This window comes from Trachypithecus francoisi, unplaced genomic scaffold (genome assembly GCF_009764315.1).
Source record: "Trachypithecus francoisi isolate TF-2019V2 unplaced genomic scaffold, Tfra_2.0 Lachesis_group8, whole genome shotgun sequence".
NCBI classification, from domain to species: domain Eukaryota; kingdom Metazoa; phylum Chordata; class Mammalia; order Primates; family Cercopithecidae; genus Trachypithecus; species Trachypithecus francoisi.
The window spans coordinates 71,354,122-71,375,796 of record NW_022681473.1 but is presented as its reverse complement, the minus strand read 5'-3'; the positions used below and the strand labels follow the sequence as shown (position 1 = coordinate 71,375,796).

Sequence of the window (21,675 nt, the reverse complement as noted above, 5' to 3'; positions counted from 1 at the left end):
AAAAAAAAAAAAAAAAAAAAAAAAGAGAGCCATGGTAAGCTTGTTAGACATTAACTTTCCTCCTCTATGCATTATTACCCTAATCTGCAAAATGAAGATGATAATATTATCTACCTCATGATGCTGTTGTGAGGAGTAAAAATGTTAATACATGCAGGATGCCTAAAACAATGCCTGGCTGGTAGTAAGCACTCTGTAAATGTTGGCTTCCAGTGTGTGCTTGTTTTGGTGGCAGTGGTGGTTATTACTGTCATCACTATTATAGACAATGTTAAAGGACGTGATGACGGATCTCAGATTGACACCAAGTGTCTTGATTCCCATTTCTGCTCTTTCCCACTACATTGTATTTCTGGGATTTGAGTTTGGTAAAATATTGCGACCCTAATTTCAGAGAAGAAAATTTCATCTTAGTTTTCCAGGATTCTTTTTTCTTGTTTTTTATTTAATTAATTAATTTATTTATTTTTCAGAGAAAGAACATGGTAAGTGGGTGCATAAGTTCTTTTCTGGCTTTTCAGGTGGGTCAGCTCTAGACTTTGAAATCACAGGTATTAACTGAGAGCTCAGCAATGAAGCTTTCTAATATCATTTAGTGTAGAGACCCGGAAGAGCTTCATTTATGTCTCATAGAGCGTTGCACATTCTTTATGGCAATTAAAAAAAATCTGTAATGTACAATTAACCTTTTATAGTTTACAAATCATTTTCATGTGTACTTTTAAATAAATGACTCATCATAGAAACACCTACAGTTTTACTGATGAAAAAGTTAAAGAACAATAAATTTAAATGACTGACTCAAGATTATGTACTTAATAATGGTAGTGTGTCTTATAAAGAAATTCATATAATTATTAGCACATCACTCAGCACAGGGATTTCCTCATAATTTTCGTTGGATTAATGTTAAAGAAAACTGAGGTTGGATTCAAACACAGATTTTATATGTGGTCCCAAACATTTCTGCTCTGTACGGTGACATGAAATCCCTGGTTTTAGAAGCAGTTCATTAGCCTAACTCATCATAACTTGATGGTTATAAGTTCAAGTCTGCATCTGACAGGTCTCTGGAATAAATGTTTTGAATTGGCTTCTAGATAAGATTTCATCCTGCCTGGGAAAACAACTTGAAAAGTTTTAACTTAGGGGCTCATCAATTAGACTTTGTGTTGAAGACATCATGGCTTAAAGAGAAGAAAAATCAATTCTAAATATAAAATGTTGAATAGAGATATCTTTTAAAAAAATTTCAATGCTCATGGGGGAAGCACTTGTCTCTATCTGATGCTGATCCAATCTCTTTTATTTGATTGATTGTTGAATCTATTGATGAGTGAGCCGTTCAGCCAGATTCCCCAGCAGCAAGGTCAGCGGACTGTGATTCCTCAGCGGGGAGGCTGGGGTCTGTGTGGAGGAGACTCCTCTTGGCAGGAGCAGTTTGAGTATGCAGAACACATCGGCACAGCCTAGAGCTGGCAGTTAGTGTACGCGCGACACACACACACACACACACACCAGTGCTTTCCCCTCAAGTGAGGCAGCGTTAGCAACTGCAGTCCCAGCTTCCTCTGCTGAGGTACAAGCGGCCACTGCCTGATTTGTTGGAGGAGCGCTAGAGTCCAGTATCTGAGGGACCGGTAACACGCAGCTGTCACAGCTAGTGGCAGACAGCCCACTTCTTCCCAGCTGCTTCGCCAGCCCTGGCAAGAGGGCATACTCTTCCAAAAGCCAGCCTGCCTGGGGAGGAGGTTGCTCCACACTGAATATAAGACTGCTTCCTAGACGCTTTCTTTCCTACTGTGCCAGCTACCTCACAATCTACTTTCAGGTAGGCTCTTGCCATTTCTTGTTTTAGGCATGGGAAAACCTTCTCAATCACAGCGTTTACTTTAACGGAGAAAGTCTTTTTTTTTGCTAAAGAAGCAGAACAGTGAGGGCTTGATAGTTTAGCAGGATTCTTCTGATTAAAGAAGTTTTAGTGCAGACTCTCTCCCAACCCTTAGAAATATTCTGCAGATAATGAGACAGCCTCATTTTGTGATTCATAGGCAACTTCACATTTAGCATAAGCATGCGCTTCTAACCTTTTCAGTTAGTTGACAATTGTTATGCAACTCAGCATGTGTAATTTAAAGACCTTTAAATGCTCTTCTTCTCCTGGGAAAAACATACCTCAGTCTTGTAAAATAAAAGCCAAGTGGTGGGAGCTGTGGATTCAAACTCTTCTTTGGCATTTAACATTCGGTGATATAGACAGGAGTGAAACTTGCTGAATCACAGAAGTTTAATATTCATGCAAATTGCTGTATTTGTCAAGGAAAGCTAGGAATCAAATGTCTTTTCATCTTTTAGAGATTTATACATATATGGATGATGTGGATTTGAAGAGGGGAAGTATTTGTTTGCTATAACTCACTCTGTTGTGGTGAGGTGGGTAAAGTGATTAATTGACAGAAATAATTAACTGGAGAGGATTTCTTCTACTAAAATGAGCTAGAATCTGGTTGTGAATTTAGAGGTTTCTTAGTTAACAGATCTGTATTTATAAAACTCCAAAGAAAACTGTAGCTTATTGATTTGAGTCTACTTGTTTTAGTGATAATAATCTGCATAAATTATCACCCCTAATATTCCTTGACTGTACATATTTTTTAGCCAATTTCAGAGTAAAAAAGTTAATAAAGAAAAATTTCAACAACTTGTTAATGTCTTCACCCTTTAATGTTCATTTTAATTGTTTCATAGACATAATTTCACAAGAAGTTTTATGAGAGACTGATAACCATAATTTATCCAATTGCATTGAAATGATCATAAAGAAAATGCTGTTCAGAAGATGAGTCCCCAACACAAGTCAGGCTCATGGTGCCTCTGGGTTATCGCAGAATATAGCACCAAGAGTGAAGTCTGTGGTAAGCAGAGAATCAGAAGACACAGTTTTTGTGACTGTTTTTACAAGCATCACTTTGTATGTGTAGTACACTTTTAAAAACATTAGTCTCTTTTCATTACTCTTCTGGGAAGTGCCTTTGAGCTATGGCATGGTGTCTTGATGGGGATGACCTCAGTTCTGATGGAGGAGCATGACACACAACTTTCGGGCAGATCTAGATGTATGCTTAAAAGAGAAGTTATCACCTGAGGTCAGGAATTTTCAAGCTCAAACATCCAGGTACTTTCTCTGATAACTCCAGGGACCTATCCTTTGAGCAAAAAGACCATACACACAGGTTATCTGCTGCCTCTTTAGAAGGTAGTAGAAAGAAAGAACAGTTACCTTCTTTACTTATCATTAATATTTAATGCAAGTGATCCCTCTGCAGCATCCAATAGGGACTTTCACTCTCTAACAAATATTTCATGTATATTGTCTGGTATTGCCTTTAGCTCCCATAGTATTTGTAGTTTCTACATTGGATATTCATAAAGTATTTTGAGAAAATAGACTCTCTAGTCTGCTACACAACAACAAACACACAAAGAGAGCACAACTTTATTTTTTGTTACTTCACACTTTAATTCACAAACTTGCCATAGACCTGCTTATATTACTCTCTCCATGGTGCTGTGGCAGCTGATGGCTCAGCTGATATTGCTCCTAGTAAAATAGAGAGATCAGAAGGAGCGAAGGAGATAGAAGACACATAATTCTTTTTTTCATGTTGGGTGGATGGTGTGCACTTGGAGTGGAATCTTGGAGAGAGAGAGAATACTCTCTATTTGTTTATGTTTTGCCGAAGATGTCCAACTCAGCCAGCAACCTAAAAGATCCAAAGATGTAATCTTAACCAGGCCTGCTGTGGAAGTGAAATGTAATTTAATTAAGTTGTTGGGCGAGCTTTCTCCTTCTTGGTCTTCCTCACTCACCTTTCTCCCTAGGTGAACAGATTTGTGAGGTAGGTTAAAGAGTTAGCCAATTACATACACATTATAGATCACCATTCAAAGCTGTCTTTTCAGAGAGGGAATCAATTTCATTTTGCTTACAGGCAGAGGTGATGACTCTTCTGTCATTGTTCTGGCTCCTAGTCACCAGCCTTCTTAGTCTTTACACAATTTTGTTCTTCCTACATCTGACAATCATTCCTGGGCATCTTGGTGAGTTGGTATTTTGAGAATTTTATTAAAATAAAGGTAATGAATAAATATTATGGATTAAGCCGAAGAAGTGGGTTAGCCACAATGTACAGTGCTGTTAGATCACATACTTTTCAGTTCTTACCAATCTGTGGGGTAGGATTGATGGTGCCTTCCCAGGCATTTCTACATATGCATGGTGATGTTGCAGACCAATGCTTACCAACGCAAAAGCAAGGGAAGAAAAAAAAAAAGAAGAAGAAAACCTATAAGCTTTTGTGAAATGCAAACAGGTGCCGAATACTGAGGAAACCATGTAGTTATACTCTTAAGGTGATTTTCCCCGAATTACCTTGGATTATACCCTAGCTCTAACAATGGCACATTGCATGCACCCTTCAGGGCTGCGTTGAGTGATAGCTATAAATTAGGATGAAGAGAAGAAAATGCTGCACAGTTTAAATATTGAGGAGAATTAGGATCCAGATGGTAAGGTTTTTTATAGCAATACATTGGATAATGTTACAGGCTTCTATGGCTACTGGCCTATTATATTTTTTCTAGTAAAATGCAGTTTACTAGAGAAAATATAATTGCTAAGAACAATCTTGCTAATCTAGAAAAGCGAATTTCCATATTACATGTTTCAACTTTGCTGGCTTATTTTTTTTCCCTTTTCCTTACTTTTTTTCCATTCTAATTCCAAACTCAATCAAAATTATATAATGTGATTTATTGTTTTATTTCAAGGTTGCTTTCTTTTCTCTCTTTCTCAGTACCTTCCTCACCTGCAAATACCCGTCTCACATTATGAATGCATTTGAGAAGTCTGTGAAACGGTTTGGACTTGGACACAGAATGGTTATTAGACAAGTCTCCATCTGGTTTTAAATGTCCCTAATCTAAAATCACCTCATTTATTCAGTCTCTGTAAGATAGTTCTCTTTTTTTCATTTAGATAGGATATCGCTCTGTCTCCCAGGCTGCTGAGGAAATCTTAGCTGTAGTTCAGGTGTTTCCTTGTTCAGGACTTCAGGTCTGCTCTGAAAGAATTGCTTTTCTTCTTTCAACACCCTCTAGTGGGAATTTTATTATCTCTAGTCTCAGGGGCCACAGTGGCGTCTCTGATCAGGTATAGGTATAGAAAGTGAGCCACCTTGTGGTGAAAAAGAGTAATTCTTATATTCTTAACAGCCTTTCAAGTTAACAGCAAGGAAGGACATTGCTAATTTTCTGTTACATTGCGAAGGGGTGTTTGATTTTAGTAAAATGTCCTTTAATGGTATATATATTTTTTTCAAATCAATTGTTAGGTTACAAGCACAAATCCCTTCACTCTGTGCTTCGTTTTCTAATTTGATATGACCTATCTCTTTCACCTCTTTTGTTTCTTGTGTGCACACATTGTGAGGAACACATTTATATTGCTATGTATTTAATAATAAATATTTGTACACATTTTTATACATACCAAAGTATCAAGATAATTCAATGAAGAAATCACTTCAAAAAGAAAGCAATGAAATTACATATTTTCCACTGGGTATTAATACTGCATTTTGAATAGCTTACATATAAACATAGTTTACTGTATTTGCATATTCATACTTAAAAAACATACAAAAATAATAAAACAAAAAATAAAACACATAAAATTACATGTGTGTATGCCTTTGTTCTAAATCAAAATATAGATAATAGGCATCATTTCCTATATATTTTTAAGACTCTCATCTAGCTAACCAATTCCCAAGGCTACAGTAGCCCTTGTCTTACTGACCCTATTCTCTTTCCTTATGCCCATCTTTCTGTGTGGGGAGTCAGAACTGACATTAATATAGGAGGCATGTCTCTTGGCTGGAAACAACTCTTTGGAAGTACAGATGTTAACGGTCTTTGGGAACTGGAGTTCTCTAAATATATATAGTAAGTGTAAAGGTACTGTGCAAATAACGGACACAATTATTTCTGATGTATTTTTTTTGCCAGTTTAGAAGACTTGGGTGCAGATGGGGTAGATCCCATTAAACCAGAATTGGTTTTAATTAAATTTTACATGGATCAAATAGACAAGGCTGAGTGTGGTGGTTCAAACCTGTAATCCCAGAAATTTGGGAGCCTGAGGCAGGCAGATCACCTGAGGGTCAGGAGTTTGAGACCAGCCTGGCCAATGTGGTGAAACCCCATATCCACTTAAAAAATAAAAATAAATAATAATTTAAAAAAAAACTTAGCTGGACTCAGTGGCAGGCACCTATAACCCCAGCTACTCAGGAGACTGATGCAGGAGAATTGCTTGAACCTGGGAGGCAGAGGTTGCAGTGAACTGAGATCACGCCACTGCACTCCAGCCTGGGTGAGAGAACAAGACTCTGCCTCAAAAGAAAAAAAAAAAAAAGACAAAGTTGAGATGTTAAATGGCAGATATTTCATTAATTCCTTAATTCACCTATTAATAATGGCACTATTTAGAGAAAATACTGCCTAGAATCACACGTGCAGATTCACTCTCCAAGTTTTAAATTAGTTCCCTCTCTAGACAGCCTCATTTTATCCATGTTGTTCTTCAACTTCAAATTTATTTATTTGGGCAATCATCCTGTGTAAACTAGTAATTCACTGTGCATTCTTTAAAAAATAGCAGAAAGTTTTTGTTTTGAAATTGTTGTTTACATATAAACTATCTATAGCTTGAAATATGAATACAAACAGAAATTAATAATTTCTAGACTGGGTGTGGTGGTTCATGTCTGTAATCTCAGCACTTTGGGAGGCCCAGGCAGGAGCATCACTTGAGGCCAGGTGTTTGAGACCAGCTTGGCAACATAGTGAGACCTCCACTCTACAAAAAAATAAAAATAAATATAATTAGCCAGGAGTGGTGTCAAAGGCATGTAGTCCTAGCTAGTCAGCAGACCATGGCAGGAAGAATCACTGTGCCCAGGGGTTTGAGATTACAGTGAGCTGTGATGGTGCCACTGGGTGAGAAAGCAAGACCTGGTCTCTGAAAACATAAACAAACAAATAATTAAATACATAATAATAATTCCTGATTTAACCTCAGGAAACTATTATGTAATATTCCACTTGTTTGAGATTTAAATAGTGAAAATAAGCTCAAATGTCTTGTTCTGTTTGTTGTCATTAGAGTGGAATCAGGTAAAATAAAACCATTCTACTGGCTATGCAAGAGCCAGCTCCCATGTCATTGTGAGGAAAGATAAAGAAAATAATAAAATAAATTTTAATATATCAGGTAATATCCTTGACTGTTCAGACATTTAGAAAATTATCACTACAATAGTAGATGCTCTTCAAAATTATTAAAATGTCTATGAATTTTTAATTGAGATTTTACCTATGTATGTCAGTGATGGGAAGTACAATCTTGACTTGGAATTTAGTTTGACTTTCACAAGCCAGTGTCTCCTTCCTTGCAAGTCTCTAAGCTACAACTGGGTGAGATGGGTTTGCTACATGCACACAAATACGTAATAATTTTAATACACTACAAGTTGATGGCCAGAAAGCAAGAAAATTATTCAATCATAAAAAATAAAAGGGAAAGGAATCAAAAGTTCTTTATTTCACATGAGTTTAGGATATGAAGCATTGCAAGAAAAGCAACTTCTCCCGGCTCCTTGCTTTTCCTCCTCCTCTTTCTTCCCCTCTCCTCCCCCCCCTTTTCTCTTTTTTTTCTTTTTGTTCCCCCTACCAATTCAGTATACTTATTTAACCTCCTCATTTTCCATTTAAAGCTCTAAAAATTCTCAGTCAACATTCACTCTGAATTGTGATGCATTCAGTAGTTAATTATTTTCCACAATGTCCTTTAAATGTATGCAAATTAGACTTTTGATGAACTGGAATGTTTTACAGATTCTCTGCATAAATCATACAAGGTTAAAAAAAAATCAACCTGTTTAAGGAGCAGAATATTTTTGGACGTTTGTCATTTGCTACAGTGACTGAGGACATCTCAGTGCTGCTGGCTTCAAGTATATTCCTTCAGGGACAGCCTGCACACTTTTCAGAAAGACAATTTCTAAGTTTATTTCTAGCTTTAAAGAAAGAATATCTGCCTAGTAATGTGTTGATTGAAGCTGTAAAAGGTCATGGGTAGCAATATGAACTCTTCTGTTTTCTAGGCTCATTTTGCAAAGTACTGTTAATTTATGAATTGATTTATGCATGTGCTTTTATAATGATATTTATTACTATCATTATTTAAATAGAAGCAATAATTTGGAAAACTATCCCACTCTTTTTTTTCTGTACAATATTACAAAATAAAGCATTCTTGAAGTGATTATAAATTGTCTTACTGAATACTCAGGTAATTGGATAGTGCTTACTCATTCTAAATAATGTGTCATTTAGAACAATTCAAAAGACTTTCTTTTATTTAGACGAAATCTTACATTCTGTAGCAATAAAGATTTGATTGGCATATGTTTTATATATGATCTTTTCACATACCCAGCTACAATTGTTATAGGAAAGGGTCCCTATCCAGACCCCAAGAGAAGGTTCTTGTATCTCATGCAAGAAAGAATTGAAGGTGAGTCCACAGTGCAAGGTGAAAGCAAATTTACTAAGAAAATAAAGGAATAAAAAATGGCTAGTTCATACAGCAGCTCTGAGGGCTGCTGTTTGCCCATTTTTATGTTTATTTATTGATGATAAGCTAAACCAGAGGTGGATTATTCATGTCTCCCCTTTTTAGACCCTATAAGGTAACTTCCTGAAGTTGCCATGACATTTGTAAACTGTCATGGCACTGATGAGAGTCCAGCAGTGAGGACCACCAGTGGTCACTCTTTTCACTATTTTGGTTTCGGTGGATTTTGGCTGACTCCTTTACTGAAACTTGTTTTATCAACAAGGTCTTTATGACCTGTATTTTGTGCTGACCTCCTGTCACATCCTGTGACTTAGAATTCCTTAACTCTCTGGGAATGCACCCCAGTAGGTTTCAGCCTCATTTTACCCAGCTCCTATTTAGGATGGAGTTGCTTTGGTTCAAACGCCATGACATTTCTCCCCTCCCTTTTATAAGAGAACCCTTAATTCTAAGGGTTGCAGAGGGATGAAAAGCCATCTTTTGTAACTTCTTCGGGCTGAATAGGGGTGATGATATTTCTGTCTAACTATGAGGGTCTTTTGCATTCAGGGTAGAAAGGAGCTCAATCAGAAAGCATAAGTATGGTAAGGTCCATTTATAACTCTTGAGTTTTGACAAAAGATGATATTTGGAAGATGAATAAGTGTATAATTTAAGGAAACACTCAGTAAGCTTGTCCTGTATTCCTACACAAAGAGTATAACAGCAATATATTCCACAAGAGTAAAGCAAAACAGGTAAAGTTATTCCAAGTAAACTAAATTAGAAGGCTTTTCGTGAACTGAGCAACTGTTGGAACTAAGCTGATATGGGGTTGTTAGCTGATTGTAATGCGCCTAGAATTAGAATACTGATTTAGATATTTATATTACCCATCCCGCTTGTTCTGAGCAGCAGTCAGAGATCACTGGTTGATTCACAGGAATAAGTAGGGTTAGCCTAAATTGCAGAAACAAACTTAAAAACCACTGATGAGACCAGAATTTAATAACAAGTGTACCATAGCTTTTGAAACATAGTATTTCTTTTTCCAGTTTCCCATTTTTACTAAAATAATGGTAAGACTGATTTGCTTTACTATACTTGGCCTGATTATTTGTATAAAGTGCAACAAGAATGACTATTTTTCATATAGGCTGTTTTTAAATGGGCTTTCCCAAAACTCTGTTCCATAGAGGGAATTTTAGATATAACTTTTTTAAAGCTGAGTCCAGCCATGGGTTTGTACCCTTAAATACCTATGAGTTGGGTAAATTTCTTTCCTCTTGAGGTCCTAGAACTTGCAGCTTCTGGACCTGTTAGAAAGTGACATTCTTTACTTACCACAGGTCAGAAACCCTGAACAAGGACTGTTGTAGGCAAGATATAAGACCAGTTTCCCTAAGGGCTTTTCTTTGCTCTGCAAGTCAAGTTTGATTCCTTAATGGAAAGCACAACATTCCAGTCAAAGCCTTGTTAAAATAACCAATTTCTCCAATTGTATATTGTTACAAAAGAAAACAGATTCTTATTGCACTTATGCAAATAACTATATTGCCATAAGTTAAGAATTACTCACAACTAGTTTCCAAATTCTGGAGAAAACAGGTAGAGAGAAATAAATATGCTCTAAATTTTGTTCACAGGAGTACACTTAACTTTTTAAAGCTGTAAATAGCTCGAAAGAAAAGTTTACTTGACTCTGAAAAGTAAAACCAAGGAATAGAAACATTTTAAACAAAGTTAAAAAGATTAGACTTTTTTGGTTTAGTCCATGCAGGTTAACTTTTGTTTGAAGGTTATGAACACTTCAGTTCTTTATGAGAGTTTTGAAAGTTTTTTCCTCTATTCTGATGTCACAATTTCCAGAGTTATCAGAAGACTTGCATTTAAGAACTCCTGTTAGAGTTCTATAATTGATTTTAAACCACCTCCTAAAGAGGATTAAAACAAGACAACAATTGTCTGTGGATGATAAAAAGTTTTAGGACAGCCACTATTAAAGCTACAATTAATAAGGAAATTTGGTTACTTATGTGGCACACAAAATTTTACATAACAATTATATAATTATTATATAATTGTTATTATATAATTATTAACATATGCTAAGTTATATAGAATTATAGGAGTTGCCCATAACTTTGGAACATATAACAATAACACATTTATATAAATATAGCCCAAAGAAAGCACAGTACCATTTCACATTTTATAATGCTTCCAGTATGGTTTTTATACCAAATAAGCCACATTTTACCTTTACATTAATGTATTATTAATGTTAGACCCAAGTTTTAATAAAACTTTATAGACATATTTACCCAATTTTAATGTTTAACCATAAGGTAAGATTCTTATAAGCTTTTTATAGCCCTTTACTTTTTTTGCGTGTGAAACAGCAGATTAGTGCTTTAAGAAACACCTGTTGTGCTTTAATTCCAATATTTATGGAAAAACTGAATAACACCCCTTTAAATTTAGCCAGTGTCCACACACAGAATTTATTTTACAATTGATTTTTTATAAACCTTCCACAACTGTTTAAACCTTTAGCTTTATTCCATTTAACTTAAAATAAATTTTTAACCCTTTAGCCAAAAAAATTATATTCTCATGCCTTCTTATAATCTTTTACCAAAAGCACATTCTACTTTCCTTATACACCTTGCATGTAAAACTATTTCTTTAATAATCTTAATTACATGTTGCCATGTTAACTTTTAGTGACTTTTATTTTTAGTGAAAACCTTCGTAAGTAAGGATTTTAATTGTGTACTAGGTGTGGGGCCTAGCCTAGGACACACCAGGCAGAAATGCAGATAAGGGCTGACACTCCAGCATAGCTAGGGGCATGGCTAACTTCACGTTTCCCCAGGCCCTACCTTACTTAAGCAGGCAAGTTGTACAGTAAGCATCATAGTGGCATTTTATGAAGCATTTAGGAGGCCTAACAACCTTCAAATTGTACATTTCTTAGGTAAATTCCCTTTCACAAATCCTTTCATGACTTACACAGATCATCTGAGACACTTTTGGCTTTTTGACTTGACCTAAAAATTCCGCCTTTTAAACAAGCAGTCATTTTATTTCAAGACAAGAATTTACCATACAAGATTATTTCTTAGATAAAATCTTTCTTTATAAGTTTCTTTGTATAGCTAGGGGGCATGGCTAATTCCACATGTCCCCAGGTCTTATCTAGAATCTAATGGCTTTAAGTAGGTAAATTGAACAATTTTCAAAAGTCAAAGAAACAGTTTGACTTTAAAGCATTTTGCAAATTTGATATTTGACCTGAATTTAGATCAAATGTCTACGTTTTTAAGACATTTTATTTTACCTATAATTTTTAAAGCTGTCTGTATTTCCAAAAGATTAGTAAAGTCACATGAACAAAAAGGCATTATTAAAGTTTCTATTTTTCTGACAAAATATTTTAAGTGCTTATTTCTTTAAGCCAATTAATTAGACCTTTTTATATATAAACATACAACACATATAAATACACAGACAGAAGATTTAGCACTTTTAAGATTTTTCATTTGCCAGTTTATTGATTGGATTACTGGCTTCAGGGTGGGGCCCATGGAGGAACAGGACCAGGAAAGCATGCGCTTCTGGGCAAAATAAGCAGTGAATAAGTATCTGAAGGTAAAGACAGATCCCTAAAATTAAGGGTGCCATTTGTACTGGTTCTTGGATCCCCAAAGGAGGTAAATACTGCAGGAGAAGACAGTGCAATGATTTTACTTTGCATTTTATTGCAAGGCAATCCAAAGCCAATCAGCCCATTTTGTAATCAGCCCATCATTCATGGGAATCTCATCTCCCAGTAGGAGGTGGGGATGTTTTCTTATTCCCAGGAGGCCAAGAGCATGCTTCTTTGATCCAAGTGTGCAAAGAGTCAAGTATCCCTCCATAACAACTATTAGCCATCTCTCACAGCGTAGTTATTACACAGTAAAGCTCTTTTATAATGCAAAGTAATTTCTGATATCCTCAAAACTCAAAACCATCGGATAACATAATCCAAAACAGAACACAGCCTTTGATTTTGAGAGGGATCTATTTACTTTTAACTCCTGGGATTTCATGAGGAAAACAGGTTTTCTTTCCCCAAAATGGGGTCTGTGGCACCTCCTCTGTTTTTCCCAAGGAGTTCCAGGCTACTAGAAGTTATCTTAGGGCCTCTCGTGTGTGCATTAAGAGTAGCAAGACAAAAAAAGAGAGAGAGAAAAAATTTAGTTCATTGAGAAGAAATTTTTTTTCCAGAAAAACGAGTTCAAAGAAGAGAAAAACATAAAGGCCTTTTAAATATATCTACAGCTTGTTTATCCACTTTTAATTAAGCTGACTTTTAATCATAGTGCTTTTTTAAAAAGAAATTCTTTCATATCTCTTATTAACGGATTTTAGTCATGCCAAGCAGCCAATATTTCTATCTTCTAAGCTTTACCAAAGGTAACCTCCTAGGTGCTTAGAGAAAGGAAACTTTGAAATAGTCCGCAGGGAAGAAGAGAATAGACAGGAACATGCAGCTATTAAATGAGAAATGACTTTCTTCCTAGGCAGGGAATCGAACCCAGACCACCAATGTGAAGGAGCAAAATGGTAGCTACTAAGCTATAGCATTGGGGAACCTCTGTTTTCTTTCCCAGAAAGGTTCTAGAGTAGTTAATTTCGAGCTTGCAAAGGCTTTTAACTACTTAATATAATTTTTAGAGCTAACTATGACCATGAACGGTAAAATTCCTGTTCCCTGGAAGGCGGAGACCAAGACAATGTACCGCCATATGGTTAAAAGGTTGATAGCTTTTAAAGGTTAAAGTTAAATGTTGAAGCTCCCAAGGACATAAAACAAGGTGGACACTTAATCCAGTTTTTTTGTTTGTTTCAGAGACCTGTAGCCAAGTTTATTACTGACCAGCTTGCTGGGTCATCTTGAAAAGCAGGCTCACAGGTGTTCTAAGCCTGTGTTTTATCCTAAAGTACCCCTCAACACAGAAAAACGAATTCATAGTGATTTGTTTTTCTAAGACCACCAGAGCGGGCACAAAAGAACCAGCGGGTAGGCAAGGGTAGGAGCAAAACTGCAAATTTATTTTTGGTCACCTAGCTTCAGGGAAGAAGGTGGGTAGGGAGAGGTCGGTCGGCCTCCGGCAAAGGAGGCCAAGAGAGTCGCCCTGTGGAGCTCTCAGACGGAGTTCCTAATGCAGTCCCGACAGGAGTGGGGGGCTGGGAAGTCCGCACCGCGGGCCCACCAGGAGCGGCTTTTCTGGGAGTGGGAGGGCAATAGGCGGGGCACGGGCGTGTCAGGGGGCGTTCCACAGGTGCGACCAGGTAAATCTTGGTCTCTTCGGATTGACGTCACCTGGCGCATGCCCGGTTGGTCTGCACCTTCCCGGGTGCCGGCTGCATTTTCGCGCATGCGGGAAAAGTTGGTGATGAAGAACCCGGAAGTGCGCCATCTTGCACAAAATTCATAGGACCAGCTTAAGACTAGCCTCAGAATTCTTTTTTGCATTAATCCTAACTTTACAGAGGAGATAAACACTGAGTATTTTTACCACTCATTCAACGGTTTGCACAGAGAGAGAGAAGCCTGAAACCTGACTGGTAAGAAATTTTTACCCTTTTGCCAGTATTCCAGGCTTCTGGGTCTCATTCCCTGAGAGGCCCTAGTGATCCAGCTTGCCGTATCGTTGTCCTGGGGGCCAAAACGTATCGTAAAGGAAAATTATTATTTTTTCATTCTGGCCAGAGCAAAATAGGTGTGATTAGGCAGAGACCTTAGCCACTCTGCTTAGCACCCAATATCAAACTGGCAAGGCTTAAATTTGCCCCCAGATGGGCCCTGTCATCTTTAATCCAATCTCAGACTTGGAGTTTCAACACGTGGTCTCTGGGCAAGATGGTTGCCCTGAGTAACAGGAAAGATAAGCAAGGGAAACTAGAGAAGGAAAGCATTGCCTGTGGCACTGTAGGGAAGGCAAAATGATCAGGGAGGCCAGAGAAAGACCCACCCATTGCAGTGACAATGAAAAGCTCAGGTGGCTGCAGCTGCTGTTGTGAAGGGATTTTTTTCCAGCAATCCTATTAGCTCTCAAGTTTCCTCTTTTAGGGAAGAAAAACTTCCCCATGTCCCAAGATCTTGTACATGCCTAACCCTGTCACCCACAGCCATCAGCAAAGAGTGAAAGGCAGATGAATCCAAAGAGAATAGCAGTTAACATCTCACACTGCCGAACCTGTTTTTAACCAAGAGGGACTTTACTGAGAGGGACCTCTAACCCCCTAAATCTTAAAAGGTACTCTAACCCTCCTAAGTTGGGTCTCTAACCCAAGGTCGGTCAACTGTCCTTACCTTTTATTAAGAGGGGCCTCTAACCCACTCTGTCTTAGGAGAGACTCTAACTCCCCTAAATTGGGCCTTTAACCCAATTCCATCCTTTACCTGGGTGCCCCACCACTTACCCAAAGTCATGCAATCAATGCTGCAGTCTATTTCCTTTGCATCGAGGAGTCTCCTCAGCATCTTCCCTTCTGTTCGCCAGAGATATGTTATAGGACCCCAATACATACCGAAAGGTACACGTTGAGTCAGGGTTTCTGCACTGTAGTCCCTTTGTGGTCACTAGAAATATGTCACAGGAAAGAAGTCCCGATCCAGACCTCAAGGTTCTTGGATTTTGTGCAAGAAAGAATTTAGGGTGAGTCCACAGTGCAAAGTGAAAGCAAGTTTATTAAGAAAATGAAAGAATAAAAGAATGGCTGCTCCATAGAGTAGTCCTGAGGGCTGCTGGTTGCCCATTTTTATGGCTATTTCTTGATGATATGCCAAACAGGGGGTGGATTATTCATGCCTCCCCTTTTTAGATCACATGGGGTAACTTCCTGACATTGCCATGGCATTTGTAAACTGTCATGGTGCTCGTTGGAGTGTAGCAATGAGGACAACCAGAGGACACTGTTGTTGCCATTTTGGTTTTGGTGGGTTTTGGTGGACTCCTTTGCTGCAAACTGTTTTATCAGCAAGGTCTTTATGACCTGTGTTTTGTGCTAACTTCCTATCTCAACCTGTGACTTAAAATGTCTTCACCATCTGGGAATGCAGCCCAGTAGGTTTCAGCCTAGTTTTACCCAGCTCCTATTTAAAATGGAGTTACTTTAGTTCAAATGCCCCTGACACAATGACCATATTATGTATTCATGGTTTTGTTTACTTTTAGACTGATGGTTTCCAATCAGTTTTTTGTTCCTCCTAGTGACTGAGTTGCGTTTTTTTTTTCTTTTGATCCTCCACTGTTATTTTTTAAAAATCCCTTACTGTTCTCTTTAAATGTAACAATAACAACAAAATAATATTTCCAATACAAAAAGAAAAATAATATGCTCAATGTTTCCTCACGTTTTTGATATTTTGCATCACAGTGGCCGGATGTAAAGTATCTCCTTGATAAATGCAAATAAGAATCTGGATTTGATGGGATGTTTCCTGGCAGGGTCAGGCATGCGTGTAAAATGGTAAAATAGACATTCCTCTTGAATCAGGGATCTGATGTTGGAAAACTGAGAAGTACAAAGTCTTTAGCTAAGGACTTGAAGAACAAAGAAAGTAACAGAAAACCAGAAAATACCATTACTAGCTTATGTACTTGTCAATTTAAATGTGCCTGTTTCCCTTCAGACTCTAGAGGAACGTCATTATGAGCACAGTGAGAAACTCAGGTATTATTCTTTCTGATTTCACTGACCACCTTGGTCACATTATTTAGGTTTTCTTAGGCTCATCATAGATTTTACATTTGCAGTCAAGTATGACTGATGTGCCTTAGATTTCCTGGATTCCCCCTACTTTTTCTTTTGTCAGCATTTTAGGTACATCCTCCAACCATAGCCTTAGGTAAAAAAGAAAACTATTGAAAAGAGCATTAAAACCCCTCTCCAATGTAGAGAGCCACATTAACCAGTCTATTTACCTTTAAAAATATATGAGAATAAGAGAAAAGACAGAGATTTAAGTAACTATGGCAGTTTTGACTTAGTTAACATTTCTGAGAAAATATCAATTTTCAATGTTTAAAATTCATCATATATGTGCTATAATTTAGAGGCAAATAATAACCTTCCAATGCATATAGCCACTTACTATTTACAAAGAAGCTTTACAGACATTTTGTATGTTATGTCTCCTCTGTAAACTTCTTGAGTTTCAGTTCTCTTTCATGTAGATCATAGTTATTAAGACCTTCACAATGATAAAAATTACTGACATGATTTTTTAAAATAATACTTTCCAATAACCACTCATGAAAATTATTATGATTTAACATTTGTGAGATGGTGCACAAAAATTAGTATTTTTAGCTAGTTACTGTTATTATCACATTCACAGAAGATTGGCAAGTACTGAAATAAATCTTGGATGTTCCACTGTGCCATGCACAAATAGGCACGTGATTTTTAAAACAAATAAAATTCAACTTATTATACCCTACCTAATAAGACCTTTTTAAATCTTAAGTCTGTAACCTAACTTAATTAGCATAGCCAGTCAGCCACATTCTCATCAGTGAATTCAGTATGTAAGCCTTCTATGTCACCTGCACTGGCACCTATGATTTTGAATGGGATGCCATCTAACATCCTGCCAGAAAGTCTCCCTCTGGCTTGGCAATGCTGCAATAACTCATTTTGCCAGCAGTGGTTAAACTACAAATTCATTTAACTATACATCCTTTATTCTATATGCTTTCGTTCTATTGGTAAGGATCTACCTCATGTGAAACTTTGTCAAAACTTTACTGAAACCACTCCCTCTTAAAATAATTCCTTATTAAGAGATCCAGTGTGAAAGAAAAATATATTGTTGATGTGACTTCTTGTAAACACAGGTAGGCTTCTATAATCACTACTTTCTTGAAATCTTTACAAATTCTATGAATGCTAATCCATTCTAAAAAATTGTTGTAAAGTGGGTGATAAACTTACAAATTTACTTTTTCTCATCATCAATCTTCAGGAGACTTTTCTATTCTCTTAAATAATTACCAAGAGCAGTTTTACTGTCACACACCTGATAAACACTGTTAGCTCACATACGTGTGCTGTAACTATATTCTTATCTCTCATTGGTTTCAGTGTGGCTGGCCAATATTTGTGATATAAACACAAATACAGTATAAATACTGTAAATATAAATTACAGTATAAATTAATATTTTTTGGACACAAAAGTGTGTTGTGTAATTTGGCTTCTCTTAGGTTTTATTAAAAATTATGTCGACCCAAGACCGTGAAGCCATGTCTTATATTTTCTTGTTTTTATTGTGGGCATGTCTAAATTAGCTTCTCCTTTACTTCTAGCAGTGTTATGGGTATCAGTTCAATCTGGAATTTAGCCTTGATTTTATATATATATACACATACATATATGTATATATCTAAAACACATATATATGTGCATGTGTGCATAATTTTGTTTAAATATTTTTATTTTAAAATCTGTCTGTACTATAAAATTGAATTTACTATCCATTATAAGTCCAAATAAAGTATTTCAACTTCAGTGAAGATCATAGAATTAAAACTTCACAAAGCCTTGATATAAATACTATATTTCATAAACATAATATTATTTTATGCAAATGTGAGAGCAGTATACCACTGCTAGAACAGTAAGTTGTAAACTTGACACTTATTTGCCTCTGACATTTTGCATTTTGGTATGCTTTTAAGAATATATTTTGAGACATAAACAGAATAAGTCAGAAAAAGAAAAACAAAACAAGCATTGAAAAGTGAAATAATTGTCATCCCCAAAGAATAAAAATCATAGCATGTTGCAAATCGGTAAAAGTAATGTTTTATGAGTCTATATTGTTAAGTAAAAATTATCTGAGTGAGAGGTAGCTGCTAGTTTATTTTTTTAATAAAAAGCAAACTAGAAACACTAAAGTTATGAATTACAGTATTCTAGAAAAATAAAGATAATATATAACAAGTAGATATTGTTGTCAATACTGGCATATTGGGTTGTTTGTAAAAAATATTTTATTACTGCATTTCTTCCTATGGCTGTTCCCTGGGGACATGTGAAGAGATCTTTTTAGGCTGATGAATATTTAATTTATTTTCAGTGTAGTTTCAGTTTGCTGTAGGGAGAGACGACCTAGAATGTGGGCTAGGGAAGTATCAAGGGAGTTTGAGTAACTGTTACATAAACTTAGAGAGATTGAGTACTATATTAATGTGTGAAAACAAACCTTTTTCTCTAAATCTGTCTCTTAGCCTCAGTGTTTTCTTCTTGGAAAATACACCTCAAAGCAACATAGTAAAACTGTCAACTCAAAGACTTTTCATAAGCTGTAGGAAGGATATGTTCAGTTTGGTTTACATTAAATCTACTCTTTAGGGAATGTTGAAAGACCACCAATATCCTGATTTTGGTGGCCTCATACATATTTATTTTCCTTAATCCTCTAAGAGAACACCAATTAGGAGCCTTAGTTTAAGGCAACAGAAAAGGCACAAAAGGTTCTGCATGGTTCCAGCGTAAGGCCTATTTCACAGGAGCAGAGGGTGAGCATGTGAGAAAAATTTCTTTCGCTTCCTTTCATTTTTGTATCTCTCGGTTGTGCATAAACCTCTTGCTTGGCTAAGCTTTTGTAGAAGAAAACATTGAATAAAACAGGCAAGATTTTTAAAAATCTCAGAAGCTTAGGGAATGAATCTAAGTTCTGATTCCGAACTCAGTACTCGTATTGTCTCCCTGCTGGGGTAGAGGGAACTGAGAACAGGGTCATAATTCAGATGTATCATAGATGGTCAGAATAAAGTGTTCACACAACATTCTGAGTCACAAGCCAGGAAGTGTGGAGCTAATATGTCATATGAAAGATAGCCTCATAGAGAGGTAATGAAAAGAGTCTGCAAGTAACTCATATGACTGCCTTGCACAATTTTGATATTTGAGTTACTACTTTTTATTTTAAAAAAAGGAATAAAAAATGTAGTGCCTCACCTTTCATTTCTTTCCAGTTCACTGTATCTCCTCTCTTTCATTATCATCATGGTTGCCATGTGAATTCCTGACTAGCCAAAAGTGGCAGTTTTAACAGAAATCACATTGCGAGGTGGATCTTCTTGGTTGTATCTTTGTAACTTGGTTCTTTTTGCAGTAGATTCTGTGCTTAGCATTTCTTGAGCATTACTTATTTCATCTTCAAGCCAATCAAGGAAGATTGGGTCTATGCTGTTTTCCTTTCAGAGATGAGGACATTGAAACCCTATGAATTTATAAAAACATTGCAAAAATCCTGATCAGAATAACACAACTTAAATGGTAACTGATAATCAATGTAGAACCAGTATTTAAATATCTCTTTGTCCTTTGATCTATTCCCAGCACACTATTTGCTAGTAACTAAACTAAAGCTTACTCTATAGGAAGTGGAATTAAGTGAGTTCATACATCTAAGCTACTCCTAGACATTTTTCCTAAGACTGCTGAGAGATAGTAGAGTATGGTATTTTAATTCATTTACCTGGTTTATATCGTTTCTATGCCCAAATTGGGTGGCCTTTAGTAAGTTACTTAACCAATGTGTGTGTCCATTTTATGACTGGTAAAACAGGGATAATGATAGTGTCTTCCCCGTTAAGTGGGAGTAAGAATTAATTAGGTGCACATTTACATAAAGCATGTAGAACAGTGCTTGACAGAAAGCAATCACTTTCGAAGTTAGATATAATTTTATTGTTTCCATCTCAACAATTGAAAAAAATATCATATTTGCCAGAATTTATCTTTTTATTTCCTCTTGGGTTTCATATAATTCTTTATTCTGTAGAGTATACTATGTTGACATGTGCATTCCAACTCTGGAAGGGATGCTAGAGCTACAAATAAGACTGTAGTATCGCCTCTGGGCTCAGAGCTTGGACACAACTGACAAAACACTTGGAAAAAGAATATAGTGGGTGCTATAACAAGATAATGAATATGAGACACAAGATAGTGAATATGAGACACCATGATAGTAAGTACCCATTCTACCAGAAAAAGCTTTCACAATAGTCGCAACTATTCACCTTGCTTTTGTAGTAGAAACCTGCAAGGTTTAAAGGATATATGAGAGGTACCTGAGGCCCTGAAAACAGTATCACATTTGTAGAGAGACATGATAACAAATGATCTTTTTTGAGAATAGGTAGAGGATGAATGCAGGACACATAGGAAGGGTAACAAAGTATGATATTTCAAGAGGTGGACAATGCCAAAATATGGAGAAACTTCTATCCTCTATTAAGAAGTCATAGTGACTTTCTACAGCAGGGAGGGACATGGGACCAAAAGGTATCTCAGAGCAATAATGGACTGTGACAACAACTTAAGGGTGGCAAAGATGATAATCTTCCAAAAATGTATAATCTTCCTGCAATTAAAAGTAATTGGAATTGTTCTTATTGGAAAGAGAAAAATGTTATTATTCCCTCTACCTATGGATAACGTCGTGATTCTCTGTGTATGCTCCCAGGTATTCTCTATAGGGAAAAGGATATTAAGGGGAAATAACTTTGAAACTGACAAAGAACAAGACTCCTCCAAGGAGGTATTACAAAATTCATCATTAGGGTTACACAGAGCCAGTTTGTGCAAGTAATAAATTATTCTATCCTTTCTCAAAGGCAAGTTACACTAATAACATTCCAACTTTATTCAGATTCTAAAAATTGGTTCTGTGAATAGTGGCACATACTCCTTCCTATGGCTATCCTATGCTCTGTGGCATGATTTTAAAAAAATATTATTAATGTTAAAATGAAGTAACATAAAATATAAAAATGTAATATATCTTAGAAGACCTAGATGACTTGAGGCTGAAAAAGTAATAGAAGACAATAAAAAATATTCCACTTTTTACATCTCTAGATTGGCTAAAACTTCCTGTTCCTTGGAAAATGGTGATGTCTAGGTTGATAAATGTT

At 36.4% G+C, this 21,675-nt stretch overlaps 1 long non-coding RNA gene across 1 annotated transcript in view; it reads left to right on the top strand.

Annotated features, from left to right (window-relative positions):
* The first annotated feature begins 1,609 nt into the window (after positions 1-1,609).
* Positions 1,610-21,675, top strand: part of LOC117080521 — a 762,281-nt gene continuing 742,215 nt past the window's right edge. Inside the window, exon 1 of the long non-coding RNA XR_004435882.1 lies at positions 1,610-1,831. This is a non-coding gene — a long non-coding RNA (uncharacterized LOC117080521). The remainder of the gene's footprint in view (positions 1,832-21,675) is intronic.